This window comes from Misgurnus anguillicaudatus, chromosome 1 (assembly GCF_027580225.2).
Source record: "Misgurnus anguillicaudatus chromosome 1, ASM2758022v2, whole genome shotgun sequence".
Classification (NCBI taxonomy): Eukaryota; Metazoa; Chordata; class Actinopteri; order Cypriniformes; family Cobitidae; genus Misgurnus; species Misgurnus anguillicaudatus.
In genome coordinates, this window is record NC_073337.2 from 16,066,521 (window position 1) to 16,083,515 (window position 16,995).

The following is a 16,995-nucleotide window of genomic DNA, read 5'->3' on the forward strand; positions in this document are numbered from 1 at the left end:
ACAGGGACACAGGAAGTATGGCAAGGGAGACGCAGCGTCTCGTTCCCTTCTTAGGGAACAACAGTTACATATGTAACCCGAGACGTTTTCATTTGTCAAACACAACTATGCAAAAAAGCATTTTGGTTTGAATCAACATTCATATTATCCTACACTACACAGGAAATAATATGGATTTTTTTCAGAAAACTTCTTGCATAAAGTAGATTCAAGCACTTTTAATGACCTGTATCTACCTATGTATATTCTCAAAAACTTCCCAGAGACTTGACCCTGACCATAAACCACGCAAACACACTGTATTATACCAAATACACAAAATAATGTTGTTTTTTAGCAATTGAAATAGGTGCTCTTAAAAAGAAAAATGTGGTAGCATACAGTACTGAAACAATGATCCTTAACAAATCAGTGTACTAAATGATCCTATATATTTAACATGGTATGTCATCTGTTACCCAAACTATACAAATCAACATTTAAAGTGGATCAAAAACGTTCATTAAAATTGTCCTAAGACAAGAACAAGTATTGGGTATCGATTTTAAGTCAACTTTTAAGAAAGGTTTTGATCCACTTCAAATGTTGACTAGTGTAAATAGTACATACCAGTCAGCAGGCATCTGAACGTGAATAGCATGAGATTAGTCCGCTCTGTATGCTTTCAAATCGCTCTCGATGTACTTTGATGTCAAGAGCCTATCGGTCTGCAAAGCGATTGTAATGAGGGAAACTGGCTGACATTTATTAAAAATAATATGTAATACATTTTGAAATGTTATTTTTTTAACAAAGTTCATGTCCTCGGGTCTAGAGGGCCCTATACAAAATGTGACATATTGTTTTTGACTGGGACACCCGATTCATGCCAGAGTTTTTCCACAGACACTCTGATCTTCTTTCACAGTAACTTAAACACATTTCGTCATGACGGTCTGAAATTTGAGCTTCTGTTCAGCAGCTTTCATCTCATCATCTTGACGAACACTCATGATTTCCCTGGATGAAACTACACTTAGAAATAAAGCAGCCAGGTTTTCGCCTTCAACAGCCCTTGAGTTCTTGTGTGTTAGCCATATTCATATTGACATCCACATGAAATGTGCACAGGCTTAGATGGGATAGCAATTTTAGAGTCCATCACCATTAACACATATTGTATATTTCATTAACATCACTAGATCTTTTTAAATACATGGAAAATGTTGCATTTAAAGGAAGAATTTTAGTTTGACTAAACTCACAGAGAAACACTTTAAACAGGGATGATCCTTAAATTGTTTTGGCCAGGAATTGTACTGCCATGTTCTCAACCAATTAATTACCATGATTTTCTCCACTGGTTGTCAAGGCAACAGCTGGTTCACACTTCCAATGCTGTTTGGGTTGCTGACAGTGTAATTATATGTAAGCAGTTGCTATTAGGGGGATAGACTGTAATTAAAACCCTTTGCTTGTTCCCTGTGGTTTACCAGACTGCTAGGGAGGATCCTGTCACTCACATGGCCATGGTTAGATTCAGAGACCGGTTTGTTCCTGATTTTATTTTTATTTTTTTGTCAGACTCAGATGCAGCGAACTGAGTTAAATGGGAGGTCTAATGGTATTTCATGCATTCTGACTTAACACAGTTAAAGAGTTGGATTCTGGTGCTAAACATGGGCAAAGTTTTAAAGAGCCATTTGGAAGTATTTCTGTGCCAAATGCACTTCGTCTGAGTTTATTACTTCTCTCGGAATAGCACACACATACACTCACCTAAAGGATTATTAGGAACCCCTGTTCAATTTCTCATTAATAAAATTAGCTAATCAACCAATCACATTGGCACAAAGCAATTTTGAGTGTGGTATGGTTGTTGGTGCCAGACGGGCCGGTCTGAGTATTTCACAATCTGCTCAGTTACTGGGATTTTCACGCACAACCATTTCTGGGGTTTACAAAGAATGGTGTGAAAATGAAAAAACATCCAGTATGAGGCAGTCCTGTGGGCAAAAATGCCTTGTTGATGCTAGAGGTCAGAGGAGAATGGGCCGACTGATTCAAGCTGATAGAAGAGCAACTTTGACTGAAATAACCACTCGTTACAACCGAGGTATGCAGCAAAGCATTTGTGAAGCCACAACACGCACAACCTTGAGGCGGATGGGCTACAACAGCAGAAGACCCCACCGGGTACCACTCATCTCCACTACAAATAGGAAAAAATAGCTACAATTTGAGAAAAATGTGTGTGGGGGATGTTTTCTTGGCACACTTTAGGCCCCTTAGTGCCAATTAGACATCTTTTAAATGCCAAGGGCCTACCTGAGCATTGTTTCTGACCATGTCCATCCCTTTATGACCACCATGTAGCCATTCTCTGATGCCTACTTCCAGCAGGATAATACACCATGTCACAAAGCTCAAATCATTTCAAATTGGTTTCTTAAACATGACAATGAGTTCACTGTACTAAAATGCCCCCCACAGTCATCAGATCTCAACCCAATAGAGCGTCTTTGGGATGTGGTGGAACGGGAGCTTTGTGCCCTGGATGTGCAACCCACAAATCTCCATCAACTGCAAGATGCTTTCCTATCAATATAGGCCAACATTTCTAAAGAATGCTTTCAGCACCTTGTTGAATCAATGCCATGTAGAATTAAGGCAGTTCTGAAGGTGAAAGGGGGTCAAACACAGTATAAGTATGGTTTTATATTTAAAAAAAAAAACGTTTTTAATACCCACAAAATTTTACACGAATTTCACTCACACACTGCAACATGACAAGCATAATCTGCATCCACTGCTCACAATAAACTGCTAATAGAGCAGAAATACACTATGTGCCACTTTAATGTGCCGCATCAACTCAGAGCACAAAGCGCCACCACTGAACCCACGCAAGTCTGTGTCTTTCAGATCCTCCGCTCTCTGATGATCTTCATTATTTTCAAACGTCATGGAAAATACTGTAAGACACGGTCAACAGATTCAAATGACATCCCACCCACCAGTGCATGTCTACAGTAAACCTCATTACATATTTCCTTCAAAGATTGACTTAAAAACACCAGCAGTGTCCACAACACCTACGAGTATGTTTCTATAAAAGAGATTTATATTGTGGTTTGCTATCAAGAACATAAGATTACATATGAGAAAAGGCAAGAAACCATACTGTACAGTAAGTCCATATGGAAAGCTCTGTTTGTACCAATTCACTGAACAACAATTATTAATTTCTTCCTGTGTAGGCTGAGAATTCATTGCAAAACGAAGATAACCTCTTTTAAGTGGGGAAGCAGTAAACAACAGCACAGTTTTTTTTTATAATATACTATACTTATTCTACTTAAATAACACTTCACTGATATGGAGTCTGATACAAACATGTGGCTGAATGCCAATAAAATGACATAAAACAGCTATTTAAATTGTGTTTTCTTTTGTGGCACAATTTTTTTCTTTTGTCACAGACGCTCAAATAACCACAGAACTACCACAATAAATGATTTACAATATATCAATAAACACGATCATCATTTCTTACATAAGCTGGCTGAGTAGCTGTCATTTATCCAAGTCACATTAAAGCTTTTTCAGACAAGTAAGGTTACAGTATATGAGGTCATTGTGAGATAAATGTGCAAAGTTGTTAAATTCTGACAGTCTCACAGGGAGCAGTTGAATCATGGTATATTGCAAACTGATGGCACCTTGGGCTTCCATCAGTTTGCAATACAACAGCGTATTTTGACAGCTAGGTTGCCAGTTATCACGGTTGCTTAAATGAGACCCCAATGGCCCATAAACGAGACCTCCGGTGGATGCAACCTCTGAAATGAGCTGCAGATTGAGTTATAAAAATCCACACAAGTGGGTTTTTTACTTTGAGGACAACAAAAAACATTGCAAACGTAAAAAATGAGCAGATAAACTTATGCTTTGCATCATCAGTTGCGCTCCTGTATGTGTCTGGCAACCAGAGAGAAAAACATCTCCAATATTTTGAATAGACTGTGGTACCAAATTCAGCATACCAAAATCACCAAAATCACATTTTTACTCAAACAGGTCTCACACCTTCACAAGGTTGTCGAACTTAACAATGCTTATTAGCAAAACATCTGTATGTTTAAAATACTGAATACATAGGTTTCTCTCGCAATTTCATAATAAATAGTAAATTGAAGAATGGTATTTTGTAAAAATATATAAATATACAGCATGTCAATTATCTTAAAAATGATGTATAAGACAATACAGGACAACACTCTAAAAACAAATGGTGCTAAATAGCACTAAAAGTGGTTCACTGGCTTATAATCATAGTGGAACCATTTTAAGTGCCTTATGTGTAGAACCATATTGTGCTACAGTACATAGAACCATATCTGATGCTATAGTGGTGTTATATCACCCCAAATGGTTCTTCATAGGTGCTACCGTATTTTTCAGTAAGCCGTGTTTTTTTCATAACTTGGCTGGTGCTGCGTCTTATAGTCAGGTGCGCCTTGTAAGTCAGTATAAATTAATTATGACATTTACGAGGCAAGAGACAACATTACCGTCTACAGCTGCGAGAGTCCGCCATATGCTGCTTCTGTATTTATGTAATTCAATGGATTCTGTAATGTGGAATGACGAGTATGCGAACTTCACGCTAGTTGGCTTGTTCGTTTAATTTAGCTTATTCAACCTTCCAGGTATGTTCTGTATGCTATGGTTTATCGTTTAAATAACTGATAATATTACTTTAACGTACAGACATCTATTCAGCCTGCTGTTCTGTCTGCTATTGTTTAGTTGAATAATTTGCCTTTCCAGATTAAATGTCTGTTCTTCGGCTTGGATTTTTGAAATAATTTTCTAAATAAACGCGACGTATAGTCCACTGTGACTTATTTATGTTATTTTGTCTTAATGACACATTTTTGAATGATGCGGGTGCGGCTTATAGTCTGGAAAGTAATACTGTAGCACTCAAAATGGTTCCATTATGATTACAAGCTTTAAGTGCTATTTAGCACTATTTTTTAAGAGTGTATATCAAAATGTGTACACAATATCATTTTTTAATTTCATTAGTGTGGCATAAATCATATCAATTGATGTGTGTAAATGTATATTGCTGACTTACATGTGTTGTGCATTCTTAAGACCAGTGGAGCTTAAATTTGTTCATGGCTCATTTTATCCCTCAAGGGCAGCAATTAAACTGGAAGGAGCAAAACAGTGTGGCTGGCAATGCCTGAAATAAACCTGGTATCAGCTTTGTGATGCAAACAAAACACTTTCAAGCAGCAAACACAGTTTTTCCGAACTAAAAAAAAGCTGGGGCGTATGGGACTTCACACAAACATCATAATTTACTCTTTGGGGGGGGTAAAGGTATTTTATGCATTCTGACTTATTAACACAGTTTAAGTTGGATTCCTCATGCTAAACATAGGCAACGTGTCATAAAAGCAGTTGGAAGGGTGGCAGAGTATTTCTGTGCCAAATGACTTCACAAAGGTTTGTACAAGTTTCTGAAAGTTGTTTTTCGAACATGGGTACATCTTACGTATCATGAGTAGACCTTACGTATCGTTTCTTTTTACGGGCAATTGGAAAAGCACACCCACATGTCAATTCACAGGCATAACTACTTCACACGAAAGCTTTCTTTTACATCAAGATTCAACAATGGGACGAAAGAAGAAGTGTGTTTTTGGATGTGAGAAGTAGTAAGCAAACATTATGAAAACAATGGATATAGTTTGTATATCTGGTGTAGCAGCGGATTATTCTCTGTGTTTGTTTAACACTGGAATTCTTTGAAAAGTCCCAACCGGGACTGAGTTGCATGCGGTAAGTAAGACTGTTTACACTTGGCATTAATACGCGTTTTCGTCGATCGGATCACAAGTGGACGACGTTAATGCCAGGTGTAAACGGTGTTCAAAACGTTTTGAGCTCGTCCAGTTTCGACCACTTTCGACCACATTGAGAGGTAGTCGAAAACTCTTTCGTTCGGATTGCTTTTGTAGTGTAAACGCACATGTGGTTGAATGTGTTTCGAAAAGCCACACGCGACCGCCTTCTCTCCGCCCATTTATCTAATCTGAGGTACTGAACACAATGTTTTACGTATTTTCTGACTTTTGGAGCACAAAACACGGTGAACAGCGCTATTTTTCGCCTTTCATTGATAAAACTAAAGCAGATGGTCTCCGCAGTTTCATTTTGCAAGTGTGTGAAAGTTGCGCGATCCTATTTCATCAATTGCACTGAAAATTCAGAGAAAGCTCTAACATATACAAATACAAAACACTGTGCAGAATGTTTACTTAAACACAAGCAGCGGACTCCAACATAATATAAGTTCACATCCATTTAAACTCATCATTACTCCCACTCGCATTTAAATGACAGCGGAGAGACTTGCCCACCGTCTTGACAGACCACCCCCTCACAGTTTTCAGGACAGAACCGGTCGAAAGTGGACAAAAGAGACCAGGTGTAAACGTGTTGTGTCTCTCTCGTCCACTTGTGATCCGATCGATAAAAACACATCTTAATACCAAGTGTAAACAGCCCCTAAGACTTCTGTGTCATGCTGGAAATTGGTGCTTAAGCGCAAATAACATGTAGTGAATCATAAGTTATCCAGGGATAGTGAGATTGTGTGTGTTTCTAGCTCGTGACTCCCTCCTCTTGTGGCACGTCTTTTATAAATCTGATAAAACTAAAGACTCTTCTGAGAAATTAAGGATGTACTGTAATACTACTCTATATGTACTCCAGATTAACATGAGAAAAGCAGAAACAGCTTGTGTTATGGGAGCTTTAAAAGCTTCAAATCTTGGCCAGACTCCCAGTAGAAGTGTATACAACTGATTCTAGCTATTCTATATCAAATGGGTCACTTTCTAATTCAAATCTACGAGCTGTTGCACCTTAAAGACGAAAAATGTCAAGTGTTTGGTAACACTAAGAACCTAGATCTTCCATCCATGTGCATTTCAGTCACTTGGATTTGGCACTAAAGCTTAGAAGTTCAAGTGAAAACAGATGATAGATAAGCCCTACAGCTCTCAGTGAAGACAGCTCCTAATCTCCACATTTGTATGTATGTGGTCTTTTCTATTGCTGCAATTCCTTTGAGGATAAGGATCTGAAGTGCCTAAGAGTGTCTTACCCTTGAGACTTAGAGCGGTAGGTAAAATAGCATTTAGCTTGTCACGATGACAAGACATTTGCTATTATAAACCTAACAGGGGAGACTTATCATAAAGAAACTATTTTAATGCAGAGTTAAGCCATTGGTGTACGTTTGACACAAGGTTTTACTAACTCATGGGACACAGAATCTATCGAGTGGCAACAACTGGTCGAAGACGATTGGTATTTGGTTTATGGAGCATCTAGTCTTGACACTAATTTGCACCCAGCATGTAAACAGAACTGATCTGCTTGCAACACAATTGCTGAGTTGCAATGAATGTGAAAAAAAGGTTTAGTTTTAGTAGTATTGTTTATGTATAGACAGTTGCCTATGTAGGCAGTATACTACAAACGTGCTTAGCATATATTTTACTATGTACTTTAAAATATAGGCTTTTTAAAGAAAGTAAGCATGCTACTATAAAATACCAGGCACTTTTGTTAGGCATTTATGTAGAGAAATTAAGTACTATGTACAGGTATAAAATTAACAGTCCACGTATTCTCTATACCAGTGGTTTTCAACCTTTTCCATTTCAGGGCCCCCCTATTGTCCACAAAAGTATTTGAAGCCCCCGCCCACTCTTCCAGAAAATCCAGAAATCACTATATATATATATATATATATATATATATATATATATATATATATATTTATATATATATATATATATATTTTTTTTTTTTTTATGACACAGCTGCAAATAAGTATTTGAACACCTGTCTATCAGCTAGAATTCTGACCCTTAAAGACCCGTTAGTCTGCCTTTAAAATGTCCACCTCCACTCCATTTATTATCCTAAATTATATGCATCTGTTTGAGGTTGTTAGTTGCATAAGGATGTATTGTATGGGGTGGACAGGTGTCTTTATGCAGTTAACAACCTCAAACAGATGCATCTAATATAGGATAATAAATTACAAGTTAAAAAATCATACATTGTGATTTCTGGATTTTTTTTTTTATTATGTCACTCAAAGTGGACATGCACCTACGATGACAATTTCAGACCCCTCCATGATTTCTAAGTGGGAAAATTTGCAAAATAGCAGGTTGTTCAAATACTTATTTTCGTACGAGTGTGCCACCGAGAACGAGCATGAGACTGGCTGCAGTTTCTATAACGGCCACTGGTGTCAGTAACGATTAGAAATTTCAGAACTTACGTAGAGCTCCTTTAAAAAAAATTGTTTGGATTCAGCTAAAGAAAATAAGTTATGTACATCTGGGATAGCATGATGGTGAGTAAACTATGAAGGAATTTCCATATTTAAGTGAACTATTCCTTCCAACTCGAGTTTCCATCTCTGCACTTTATTATTCAAATTCCTTTTGCATTCCTACTCAAACTAAATTATAGACCTTAACTGAATCACTGCATGTCATGCGGGTTGTACTGCAAATTGAATCATCCGTCTCTTATACCAAATCTAATGTGGCATGTTTTCACAAGCATAACAGTATTTCTTGAAGTAAAACTTTTCTCCTCCCACCACAGTCCCTTAGGAAATGTTTGCTTATTCCAAGGAACGCAAAGTACAAAGTTCTGAACACCTGTTGTTTTTGAAACTCTTTCCCCTTTTTGATGCCACTTTTGATGTCATGGTAAATTATAGGTTCTCAACACTTAATTTGCGATGAAGCAACACTTTACAGGTTTTTTTTATTATTTCCTAAAAGAGCTTTGATCAGCGAACTGTTTGCAAGTCTCAGCCTAAAAGACACGCCAACAGTCCGCCCACAGATCCATAACCAGCTGACAGCTTTTTTCACTTTCGTACAAAAATCTTCCTGCCTATGTGGGGTGTTACAGTCATAGCCATTCCTTTAATTTCAATGGTACAAAAAGAAAACTCATGCAAAGACACATGGGAATTGAGATTTCACTTTCCCTCTTAAACTTCTGTTCTTATGACTTATGACTGTAAGTTTTAGACCTGAGGTCAAACTCCTCTTCACTGTTGACATACTTTAATGAAATTCACTCATGAATATCTCCTTTCGCCTACAGGCGATAGATTCAATGTCACAGAGCTTCTTGTAGGACAAAATCTTGGTGTTTCTGAGCTCAGCTGATTCCATCAGAATCTTGTCACCTTCCTATGAACATTTTTGATGTATTACTTAACCGGTCACAACTAGAAACACTTGTGTTATTGACTCATCTCTGAACTGCTGGCAAAGTAAAAATCTCTCAGGCTATCAAGCAATAAGAAAAGCACAGTTTCAATTTAAACAGCAGGTAACTTAGCCATTTAAGGGTTACATCGTTTCCACTACACATCACCAGCACAGCAAAAAAATCACTCCAGTAAGAAGTTAGTGTAAGGGTTTTGTCTTGTGTTGTGTTTTGCTATTAGGTCTTTTATTTTGATATCCTGTTCTGTTTCCGGCCTTTTTTTTTAAATCATGCCATGCTTCACATTCCACTTCCTGTTTGTAACTATAAAGTATTGTTGGTGTGCAGCTGCCTTACTAAGCGTTTATCTTGTATCCTGTTTCCTGTTCTGTGTCTGCCTGTTTTTGACCTGTTGGCTGTTACATTGGATTCTGATTGTTTGCTGCCTGCCTCGACTATTGCCTGTTATGTGGATTACGTGTTTGGATTGCCCTGTTTGGATTTGTTTGCCTGTCTACGTGGAATTTAATAATAAAACCTCATTTGCACATGGATTCTACTCTCCCTTGCTTTGTGTAAAGCAGCCCATGTTACAGATAGTTTTGGTAAACCATTCTCTGCAAGCATGTGAAAAAAATAGGTAATTGAAATTTGGCTCCTCTTGTGATGTCAGAAGAGGATAATACCACCCCTTATTCTGCACTATCCAACCACAGTACTACCATTTATTGCAGAGATCAGCTCATTTGCATTTAATAGGACACAACCAAAATACAGCACACTTATGCCCACACCTACAAAGTGGCAATTTGAACCTGTTATAATAAATTATGATATTTTGAGCTAGAATTCACATATGTACCCTGGGGACACCAAAGTTTTATTTGACATCTTAAAAAAAGTATTGTGAAATGTCTCCTTTAAGTGCATGTTCTGTGTTTCTTTGGGGAAAATCAGTGAACTTAAGAGAAATGGGTTTTAAAATAGGTTAACTAGGCTCACAGGACTACACTCCAATTGATCGAATGATGGATATTCAGTGGAAATCTATAGTTTTCTGCGGAGTTCTGCATGAGCAGATTCCATGTGGGCCTGTGAATGATTAATGAAATAAACACAAGGCACTCAATTACTGAAAGCAGGATGTCTGTCAGATGTAATTAGCATAAAGGCAACAATACAGATGGCTTCATCAGCTACCGTATTTTTCATCTACTGTAATAACACATGAGGTTTAGTTCTGACTAGATGATGACACAACTCTTCAATGTTTCTCCAGTCTAACCTTGTTAGGATGTAAAAATAAATATAAGGGAAACACAGAAGCAAAAACATGTGAACAATGAATTGAAGTTGTCTTCAAGTTGTCTGTACTGTAGTAGTGAAGGGTGTAAACATCTACATAAGCTCTTGTCTGCACTGATGCATCATATTTTACACAGGAAGTTCAGCACCATGGACAGCAGTCAAACACAACAACAACAAAGAATCATGTACAACAAAAAAGACATCCAGTCACAAATATGTACTGCAGCAAGTTAAAATTTGATTTAAAACCAGAAAGAATGGAAAAGCTAAAAGTATTATTGTGGTCTTTGTTTAATTTGTGCAAAAACGCAACTGAATCACACAATTGCTGAAGCAATTTAGAAAAGTGGTTTGTTATAGTTTTTCTGACAGCTATTTTGGTTTTAATTTTATTCATAATTTTCAATTTGTTTCCTTGATGTTGATCTCTTGAATAACAGATTTGGAAGTAGACCTTGTTTTCTAAATGTAATAGATCAAGGGCTTTTCCGAAAACATGTTTCAGTGTTATAATTAGGGAATACTCTCTGGGCCTTTTTACACCTGGTCACTTCATGTGTTTTCTCTGATCGTATAGCTATCTGATTTGTTAAAACGGTTCCATTTACACTTGGCCACATAAATGCGTCTTGGCAAAACGGATATGAATCCGATCTTTTACCCCCGCCCAAAATGCAAATACACTATTTATTACTCTGCCTTACTTAAACTTAAAAAACTTAAGATGACGTTTATGCAACAATAGGCAGCACTTACTGTATGTTGTACCAGTGCTTTAAGTGGGCCGGAACGCCCCGGTACTCAGTACCGCCACTTCCAAAAATAGCTCTTGAGCGTACCACCACCTCTCCGTGCGCCCAGAACGTGCTTTAAGCGTACCGGAACGCTCATTTGCACATCTGTTTAAAAATCAGAGGTTTAATTTAATCCTTTTGAGCGCCCTTAATGTACGACGCAACTTTGGATTTCCTCAGGTGATGTGCAGAAAAGTTTCTTGAAATTGTAATATACATTTAGTTTAATTGCTAAACTACAACGAAATTTGAACGACGTGCACAGTAGTTTTACCACCCGCAAAATGGAAAACAATGGGACAAAATAAATGACTTTCAAGTTTCAAATGGGCAGTATTTTGTTATTCTTGAACCCATAGACATGGTCTTGGTGTCATTTTAAAGTTTTTTTTTAAGCTCTTTCTATCCGAACAACTTTAACATTTAACCATGCTGAAAATTTTACTCACATATCTACCTTTTGCACATTTTATTTATGTTCAAAAGCTCTACAGTAGCTCTTTCTAATGGTATTTTTCAAAATCCTTTTGCACATTTTATTTATGTTCAGTAGCTATTTCTAGCTCAAGCAAATCCACAAACTTATAAAAGGATTTATTATTTTTTACAAGATCGTCTGTTGACTGCTGAATATAAAACCCCTTCAATATAGGAGTCGAGTCAGCAAAAATCAGCCTCTTTTGGGCCACTTAAAGCAACAATATGTAGTTTCCATGTAAAAATGACTTACAGCTCCCCCATGTGGTTGAAAAGCGCAACAGTGCCTGGTATCAGACACTCTTCTGCAGGCAGGGGGAGGGGCGGGGCTGTGTGCTCTACCCTCCACCGCCACTTTCAGAGTGTGCTTGTAGCAGCTAGGAGGCTGCTCAGGCTGCAGCAACAGTACAGTTTGTTCAGTTAAAAGTTGTTCTATCACTGAAATAATTTTAAAGACATTATTTAAAGGTAAAAAAACTACATAGTGTTGCTTTAAAGCACTGTGTTGTACTATATGTTGGGCAGGGGACAAAAAAAAATGTTGGGCAGGGGACATGCGTCTCCTTGCTCGGCATGAGCTGAAGCTCGCAGTGGCGCGGTGATATAATGCAGGTCCATGACGGGAAAATCATTCACAAAACTCTCTCTTAAAGTTTTATTTCTTTGTTTAATATAATTTGAGTTTGTCATTAGACTCTTTTATTGATTCTAGGAAGCTTTTTAACCCGCTGTCGTCGCTCCATAAAGCAACGAGCATGTCGTCTTTGTTTGTTTGCCTCTTTGACGGCTAACTTCTGGGTGACGTGCTTACGTTTGGGAGGAGTTATGCGTTGAAAGATGTGGTTTCATCAACCAGATGTATTTACTGTACACTTGTCCAGTTTCATCTGAAATGCGTCCCAGACCACCTCCTGTAGTGGTATGAGCGATCGGATTTAAATCCGTCTCGAAAACGTTTCGGAGGGCATTTACACCTGGTCTTTTTACGATCGGCTAGCTATCCGATCAGAGAAAACGCATGAAGTGACCAGGTGTAAAAAGCCCCTCTGATGAGTGTCAAAATAATGTCCATTACAACAAAAATATACAGCTATAAGATAATACAACATGTTTTTAATTAACATTTTGTTTATATAGTTACATTTAAGCAGAGACGATGAGCAAGGCAAGGACATCTGGAGCAACAAAAATGTACGGTATGTTGAAAATAATGTGTTTTAAACCAAAAACCATGCAAACACATTGTATTATACCAAATACACAAATTAACATTGTGTTTAGCAATGAAATAGGTGCTTTTTAAACTTAAACAATAAGACACAAGGAAGGTTAAACTTATTAAAGTACGTTCTGGGTGTAGAGTCAGGATACATTGCAAAAAAGAGATCTTTGTGTCCAGAACAATCTAAAATCAATTACTGATGCAAGACTTTTTCATGCCATTTCAAGCTGCAAATGTTCAGCTTTGATACGTTTTCAATTTTCCGCTTCTGTCTTCTATTTCTGGCATGCGTACATCATAAGTGAGCCACTTTTCAATTCAAATTTGTGAAATATGTAACAGCACCCTCACACAGGGAATTCAAATGCATGGAAAAGTACAATAATGGCATCTGCTTTTAGATAGACCCAGGGGCATTGACAAGTTACAAAGTTTAATGCAACTTATGCACTAAACATTTGAAAGTATCAGATTTTATGATAACTAACTAATACAAGCAAGTCCTCATAGGCCTGTAGGAAATCAAGATACAGTATCCTGTATGAGAGCCAGAAATACAGGCTGTTGGTGTAATAAGTGTATAGAATCCAAAAACTTCAAATGCTGTCAAACTGAAAATAGATCCAAACAGATGTTCCAGTTAAAGCAAGATAAACTTTAGCTTGAGCTCCAGCAGAGAGCAAGTTTAAATCAACAGCACATAATAAATACATTTAAATGAGCTCGGGTGAGGAGGAGGTCCAAACTGCAACTGCGCCGACGCCCACAGATGCTGAGAGGAGCTTACGGTTCCTCTGGTTTTATGTTCTGCAGTACATTAAGGTTGTTTGCAAAACAGATTTGCAAATTAAAATAATTCACTTTGCGATGCACCAGAAGGGAATGTGAGGAAACTCTACCTCAGGCTGTTTGCAAGAAGCACAGCCATCATTCAGCTGCTAAATGAAATACCCAGAAAGAATTGGTCCAATTAACATTTGTGGAAGTTATGTGCGTACACAGACTGCAGCAGCTACATTGTAAGAATAGTTCACTGCTGGCTTACTTTTAAAACCATAATGAATACTCTTTTAATGTGGGCATATAGCGTAACAGAAACACTTCAAAAGGATAGTGCACCCAAAAATGAAAATTCTGTCATTATTTACTCCTCCTTATGTTGTTCTATTGTATGAGTAACTTAACTTAAGTAAACATCAAATTATATATTTTGATCATAGATAAAGCACACAGTTGACAGTACTCATTGACTTCCATAGTATTTTTCCTACTATGGAAGTGAATGTGAACGTCACCTGTGTGCTTTCCATCATTTACCAAAACATCTTCTTTTAACGGATGTTATATGGTGGGTTCTACCACGTCAGTTTGATCACTGCTTGTGTCAGCGACCTCAAACCCCCCTCCAGGGCGGATCTCGACCAAGTGCGGAGTACTGACCTTAAAAAGTCACGAAAGTGTGTGTAGTGCAGTGGGTGAGTCTGTCTTTGACCTGTGACATATATTTCATTTTGTTTAATATTAAACTGTCAAAATGATTTGCACCATATGAGATACCGTGCGTTGTTAGTTTTGAGTCATTGTTATCTGGGAATAACAAACCTGCAAATGTCGTGACTGGCCAATCCAACCCAGTCTCCTGAGGTTGCGTATAAATAGCATGAAGTGTAAAACTCGTGCAATACATACGCCAAATTCCACTTTGGCGTGCATATTATACGCAAGTCCTTCCCATTCACTTAAACGGGGCATCTTTTTTTGTCGTTTTATTTATTGGTTTCTCAATTTTTTTCTGTTTTTTAAACCATTTTCGCTTGGGTTTAGGGTTAGATTTTAGATTTGCTTAATGAGGTTATTTAATATACAGGTTTCTAGGGTTGGGTACCTTTCACATTTTTACCGGTACCGGTTCCGATGCCGGTACCTGGAATTCGATACCGGTACCCAGCGGTACCTTTTTCGGTACTTTACTCTGACTTAAGTGACTTTCAGTGGACATAATAAGCCCAAACCTCTCATTTTCAACATTTTGTTATTTATTTCGAAATGTTTAATAATACACACAATCTTTACAAAAAAAAACATCCCTATAACATCCAGGGCATATGTCTTACATATAAATAAAATAAATAAATAAAATATATAAGTAAGACAAATGATCAATGAACATAAACGTCCTAAAAGCAACATAAAAGTAAACTTTTATGTTGAAAACAATACTAGCAGTTGTTTTTTAGAAAAATCAGCATGTCAACGTTCTCAGGTAAAAGCCATGACAGAGCGGTAAAGAACACTCGCTCTGAGGATGTAGAAGAGGACTGGACACAGAGATACTTTTTTGCCAATCTGGCCAGCATTGGCATTTGGTCCGCATGTGGTTAAATGTGTTCGAACAGCCACACGGACTGCCTTCTCTCCTCCTATTTATCTAATTTGAGGTACTGAGGACAAAGTTTTACGTCATTTCTGACTTTTAGCGTGAACACACAGTCTTTAGGCTTTCATTGATAAAGCTAAAAGCGGCTGATCTCCGCAGTTTCATTTCGCGAGCGCGTGAAAGTTGTGTGATCTTAATTCATTAATTGTGCTGAAAAATCTGAGAAAGCTCCAACATATGTACAAAACACTGTGCAGCATGTTTACTTAAAACACAAGCATAGTATTAGTTCGTGTGCATTTAAACCCGTCATTACTCCAGCTAACGTTAAAACGAAAGCAAAGGGACTTCCCCGCGGTCTCCACGGACCACCACTCAAAGTAATCAGGACAGGACCGATCGAAAGTGGAAAAAAGAGACGGACTGGTGTTGCTAAATACCAGGTGTAAACAGAATTTGTCTCTCTCGTCCACTAGTGATCCGATCGACGAAAACGCATCTTAATAAGCTTTTATATAAGCTTAATAAGCTGTGCTTCTAAATACACACTGTGTTTAAATAAGTGCTTCCTCAGGTTGGATGTATTACCACTGCTTACCTTGCACTTACTGTTACAAATATTACAGGTAGCATTGTCTGCATCATCCTTTGTGAAATTTAACCACATGTTAGATCGCTTTCTGTTAGCCATTAAGCAAGTTGCAAAGGGGTGTCACTTACCACACCATCTCTCTCTCTCGCGCGCACACGCTTTCGCTACGTACCAGACTCACACGGCGCGCTGACATGTTCTCTCAGGTACCGAAATTGAGCACCGATTGATTTTATGTGAATCGATACTGGGTAGTACCGACGCAATTCGGTCGGTGCCTATAAAAGTACCGAGGTCGGTACCCATCCCTACAGGTTTCTCAATGTTTTTGTCCGTATTTAAGCCATGGTCGCTTGGCGTTGGGGTTAGAGTTGGGGTTTGGGTTAGGATGTCATTTTTATATAACAAAAAGTTGTTCTAACCCTAAACCCGGGCAAAAATGGTAAAAAATAGCAAAAAAATTAAGAAACCAATAAATAAAACGACAAAAAAGATGCCCCGTTTAAGTGAATGGGAAGGACTTGCGTATCATATGCACGCCAAAGTGGAATTTGGCGTATGTATTGCACGAGTTTTACACATATTTTCAGGAGATTGGGCTTGCCAATCAGAATCAAGCATTCCAACGCACCATGTAATAATCAGTTATACCACGGGGAGTTAAGGAAAAAAAATTCCTAATACCTACAGTACTGTGCAAAAGTCCATGCCACAATTAGATTTATTGTTTTTGCAATGTTGTAGTGATCATATATAATTTTTTCTCAGTCTCTTTAATGGAATACATCCAGAAAACACAGGAAATGTGTATGTAGTATTAATAACTGTATACAATTTTAAACTGATGTGTCAAGTTTTTTAGGGTTAACTCCCTTTCCACTTGAGCAATAGCAGAAAACTGCAGAATCTC